The following is a 5,528-nucleotide window of genomic DNA, read 5'->3' on the forward strand; positions in this document are numbered from 1 at the left end:
TAAAATTTTCTGCAAATTCCCCCAAAAAATCAAAAACAAATGGCAAACAGGAAAAAAATTACAACTTCTGTCAAAATAGGACTAATCTCCTTATATATAAGAATTTAAAAAATCTGTTACTGAAAGTTAAGCAAAACTTGTAAGAGTGAAAAATTAAAGGATAAAAATTTCACAATTCTTGTCAAAATGATACATGTTCAGGATCTTTATTTCAGCAATTCTACTAAAAATTTAGTCTACTGAATTTATAACACATGGAAAAATGGGATAAGTATAAATACATTTATTGCAACATTGTGTTTATTAGCAAAAAATTGAAAAGAAATGCAAAGATCTATACTAAACACCTATCCTTTATATATGGATATAGATAAATAATCAATTATTTAATTAGGTTCTTGGCAAAAAATTTAGAACACCAATTTGTGAGGATAAACTCTATTTGTGAGGGCAAACACGCACCGTAGGTAGCCCTGGAGTTGAGGAACAGCTTTGATTTTGATTTTTGGTAAAATCTGCGAGTCCACAGCATTCTGATTAACCATGCACTGCTCTGAAATCTTCTATTTCACCTTCTCTGTGTCAAAGATCTCACGTTCCTGGTGCCTGGGCTTCTGCAGTTTCTTTGTCTTGGAGTAGGCATCAGCAAGGCGCTTTGGGATTTTTACTTTGCTGATATCAATTTTTGTGCAGGTGGCAATGACAGATTTCTGGCATGTTCTACTCAGTGGAAGTGTAGCAAGCCACTGCTCAGTTGCTGCAGGGAAACCACTCTCTTGCCTCTGTGGCATCCAGTGAGGATAATCAGAATGGTCCCAGAAGTGATGCTAGCTCACAGCTTTCTCACAGGCTACTGAAGGGTTTTTTGCCATGGCTCAACAGCTTTCGAGGCACATCTTCAGTAGGATAATACCTAGGTATTTTGTGTAGTTTAACCACCTGGGTATCACCATTCTTGTCTCCACCAACTGGTTTTGTGACAGTAGCAAGAACCTTCTTTTTCTTTTCAATCCTGGATTTAGTGGCCGAGTATTTCCTCTTGTACATGGCCTTCCTGGAGTACATGGCAGACTGGAATGCCCCGGAAGAGGACCAGGTTTCAGCTACAATGGGGCTTCCCCTTCTTGGGCTTTTTAGCCTTGGGAGGGGTCACCCTTTTTAAACTTGGCACTGGCATCCACCTTCTTGGTTTCAAGTTTCTTCTCCTTAGTACCCTGCTTCGCAACTTTTCACCAGCCATCTTGTATAGTGGGAAAGACCTAAACACCTATCCTGAAGGTTGGTTAAATAACTGATGGTGTATTCCTAAGATGGATGCTATGTGGATATTAAAAACTGTTTCAATTATGTATTTGTATCATGAGAAAAATCTCTAAGTAAAAACACAAGGTGCAGAGCAACCAGAATAGTATGTACAGTATGATATTATCACCAGTTAGAAATGAGATGTTATTGAATGTATTACTTGTTATATATTACAGATAGGTATATAATGATATACAATGTTGTGTGTGTGTGTGTATACACATGCAGAATCTCTGGTATAACACAAAACAACTGGTATTAGTCATTGCCTTTGAAAGAAGTACTTTGTGCTATTTGTATTACCTAGACCATAAATAATTAAAACATTTTCAAATTGCAAATTTTAAAGTTTTATGTAAGCAAATATCATTGAAAAAGCTCTTCTCCTTTCACCTTACTCAGTGTCCCTGTACTCTTCACTCTGTGTGTGAGAGTGACTAGAGTAATGTAAAGCTGGTTGGGATGATAAATGGTCTCTCCTGGGCAGGAGGAGATCAGATCCAGAAAAAATAGAGCCATAAATTTGAAATATTTTCTAGTTAGGTGCTTGCCAATCTGTACATTGGGGAAAGGGGGGAATGAAAGGTGTTCCAGACAGCAAGGCCAGGATCAGACCCAGAAAAGGAAAATGCTGGAAGCTGATGTTTGGCACAGTCCCTTTCTTAGTTCCTCTGGCTCCTTGGGCTGACACTCTGCGCACATCAGCAAACTTTTCGAGCCCAGCTGCCATCGTTTCTGCAGAGAGCAGAGAAGGGGATGATAGGTTTTTCATTCTAAAATCTTCAAGCATTGTAGACGCCTCTGTGGGAGTGACTACATCTGTAACCATGTAGGCCCACTTTGTGATTTATTATAATCACCAGCATTTAAATTAATGCAAAATGCTAGCTTCTGAAATACCTGTTTTATTATAAATCGATAGCCAAAAATAAGAAAAGTTTTATCTTCCATAGATGCTAGCAATTATGTTCTTTATACCAGTCCTAAAGCAGCCAAGTCCAAGAAAAATTGAAACACACATATTTATTGAATTCTAATCACCAGTTTTCCCTTTTTTCCTGCAGTGGACCGGGACAAAGGTGGCAGACACAGTCATCGCTAATGTTTCAATGGCAGGTGTTTAAGTTTGGTTTTTGCCCCAAGCAGGACCTGAGAGAACAATTTTGGTGGAAGTAACTCGTACGGGAAGGGATCTCAGGAAGCAGAAGTGAGCTGTGAAGAGTGAGATGGGTAGGAAAGACAGATAATTAAGGATGTATCACTAAAGCTAAGGGTTCACCCCCACTTAGGGTAGCCGAGTTTCAATCCCTGCTGAGATCTGAGGAAGCTGTATAGAGCATGTCTCTGCATTGGCTTTTCTGATGGATGGGCAATCAAGAGACATTTATCTATCATTAATCTTTCATCATTGGTTAAGGTTGCCCAACAGGAATTAACTCCCTACACTTCCAGGTCACCCTATTTTGGGGCTAGGTGAACTCCCAGGGCTTCAGAAAATGCCAAGAGACACAGAGAGTGCTTGAGGTGAGAAGCCATCAGTCTGCCTGAGAAGATCTCATTACGATGGCTAATAATGTCACAAGTGGCCAAAGGGATGTGATACCTGGTTCAAAAATAAGTCTCCCCCAGGGTAAAGAAGTAAATGGGGAAGACTATAGCTAAAACAAACCATATAAATGCATTTACATCATACATATGCTCTGTCCCCAACAATCTCAAGGAATTTCTGAAGATTGAGGATGGTCACAGTTATCTGGCAAGATTTTAGTGAGTAGGACCTAGCAGCTCTGTAGAACAACAATAATAACCCTTTGCATTTTGACATACGTTCACAAATTCCATCACATATTATGAGGCTGATGGGCATCACCGGTCAAAATGTCCAAGTTAAAGTATTTTGATTTGGGAGTTTCCACTGAATAAAATAAAACCAAAAATCAATGTTATTCTCACCTCAAGTCACTAGTCTTATTCATGACATTCCTTTAAATTAGTGTTCATAAAGCAGCAGAATGGTGCAGAGTCCGAAATTCTACGTGCCTTCCCCAGTGGAGTGATCACTCCCGGCAGTGAGAGATACATTCCCCAGTCACCCTGACATCTGCCTCAGAACACGGACTTCTGTCTCCAAATGCACTCTTCCTCAGATAGGTGCATTCACCCAGGGTTTTAGAGTGACAACTGTCGTCTATATGAGGAGTCAGCTGCTTGAACTCCTTTTTAAAAATGTTTATCAATATATTTCTGGCAAGAAATGGAGATGAGAGAGAGAGAGAACAAAAGAGAGAGGCAACCCCACAGGGTCTCATGCCACAATCCACCCTGTCTCAGCCTGCCCGGGTCATGGGCACACACACATACTTGGCATGTACTGCCAGGTCTTCAGACATGAACCCAAGATGCATCTCATGCAAGTCCATTTAGGTTCCCACTGCAGCACCACTCAGGGGTTCACCTCTTGAATCCCGTTTAGATAGACCTTCAAATGGTCCTGCTTTCCAGCTCCACTCCCCACTATCACCATCCCCTTTTTTGGAGGTTCTTGCTGTTGCCACTGCCTGACATTCTCTGACATTGCCTCGTGTGAAACACCCATTTCTAACCCTGTTTTTCGGGAGGCTTAAACACATGCATTTATTTTTCCCCTTTTATACGAAGAGTCAGATGAAGAGGTACATAGGGCAAAGCCGGGAAGGGTCCTAAGCCCAGAGCTGTTGCCCACGGCACTATGGTGTGTTACCCTGCAGTACTCGGGTAGATTCGTCCCACACAACCACATCCAATGTCACTGTTTAAGAGTTTTTATAGAGCTTGAGGGGCCAGCATGTGGCATGGTGGTTAAGGTGCTAAGCTCGCAACATGGCCAACCTTGGTCTGAATCCCAGATCTGGGAGCTTGAAAATCATGGCAGACGTGTATGCATGTATGCCCAACATTTCAAGAGGAGAATGGGGAAAACAGATTACAGTGTGGCCATACCTCCAGGGGAATGATTTCTCAATTTCCCTCTCTCTGTCTCTCTCAGGCAAGTGCAAACACCCTATAGCAAAAACTATTTTGGGGGGGAACCAGCAGTTAGCGTAATGTCTATGTCACTGGACTCCCACATAGTCGACCGCGGTTCGCGTCTCGGACCCGGTGGCTTAAAACTCATGTCGGGCTCATGTGCATGCATGCCCAAGATCCCGAGAGGAGAATGGAGGAGACGGGACTGCAGCATGACCATCCCCCCTGCGGGGTGATTTCTCGCTTTCTGTCTCTATGTCTCTGTCTGGCAAGTGCATACGCCCTATAGTGAAAATCTCTCCAAAAAACAAACAAACAAACAAACAAACTGTTTTTTTTTAAAAAAAAAAAAAAAAGAATTTTTACAGAGCTCAATTTCCAGCCCCCTCTCTGGTCCCCGGTCCCCTTTCTGAAAGTCAGTGGTTAGGGCTGAAAGTTTCTCCATAGCCAATTTCACTTACAATTACAATTTTTTTTTCTTTTGGGTCAACGAAGTTAATTACCACTTATCCATCTATTTTTACTGTTTTAAACCTCATTTGCTATGCCTTGTCTCCTGTTTGATCTCTCATTGTAGCTTGTAACCTTCTAAAATTCCTTTAATGTCATCTTACTGTGGTTTCAAGTGTGAGTGGATATAAATGCAGGCGTTCTGTCATGTTTAACCCTTATTATTGAACATAATTACATGTTAACCACATGCTGGGAATTTAGAAAAATGAAAAAGCCTGACCCATTTCATCCAGAGCTATCTCACAGAAAAACAAACCTAAACCTACCTACATCCCAGGAAAGACAGTCTTCTAAAACCTTGCTTAACCTCCCAATCAAGGAAGTAGCAATGCTCAATGAATGTTAGATAATCTCATGCTTTTGACCATTCCTGGGTACCTCCATTAATAAAAACTTGCAATTTTTGCCTGTAAGTCTACTTCTTGTATTTTAAGTTACTCAAGATAAAACATCCAAGCATTGAATGATCACTGAGATGTCTTTCCCAAAATGAATCACTTTCCAGAGTTGTGTTTCAACGAGTTGAAATAAAAGTTGTTCATCACTCAGACAGGAGCCTTGGATGGAATTCCAGACGTCTGTGAGAAACCAAGTATCCATAATGGTCTAGTCTTGCAGAAAGGAAAAGCTGTTAGAAGGAACTGATCAATAGCTGTGACAGCTTATTTAGGATATAATAGACACAAATCAAAACATGAGGGCAC

At 41.0% G+C, this 5,528-nt stretch overlaps 1 pseudogene; it reads right to left on the reverse strand.

The window, feature by feature from the left end:
- Nucleotides 1–410: 410 nt before the first annotated feature.
- LOC102496565 (60S ribosomal protein L6 pseudogene) lies at nucleotides 411–2,035 on the reverse strand (annotated as a pseudogene).
- Between the last annotated feature and the right edge of the window lie 3,493 nt (nucleotides 2,036–5,528).

The sequence above is a fragment of the Tupaia chinensis genome, unplaced genomic scaffold (genome assembly GCF_000334495.1).
Source record: "Tupaia chinensis unplaced genomic scaffold, TupChi_1.0 Scaffold000362_1, whole genome shotgun sequence".
NCBI classification, from domain to species: Eukaryota; Metazoa; Chordata; class Mammalia; order Scandentia; family Tupaiidae; genus Tupaia; species Tupaia belangeri.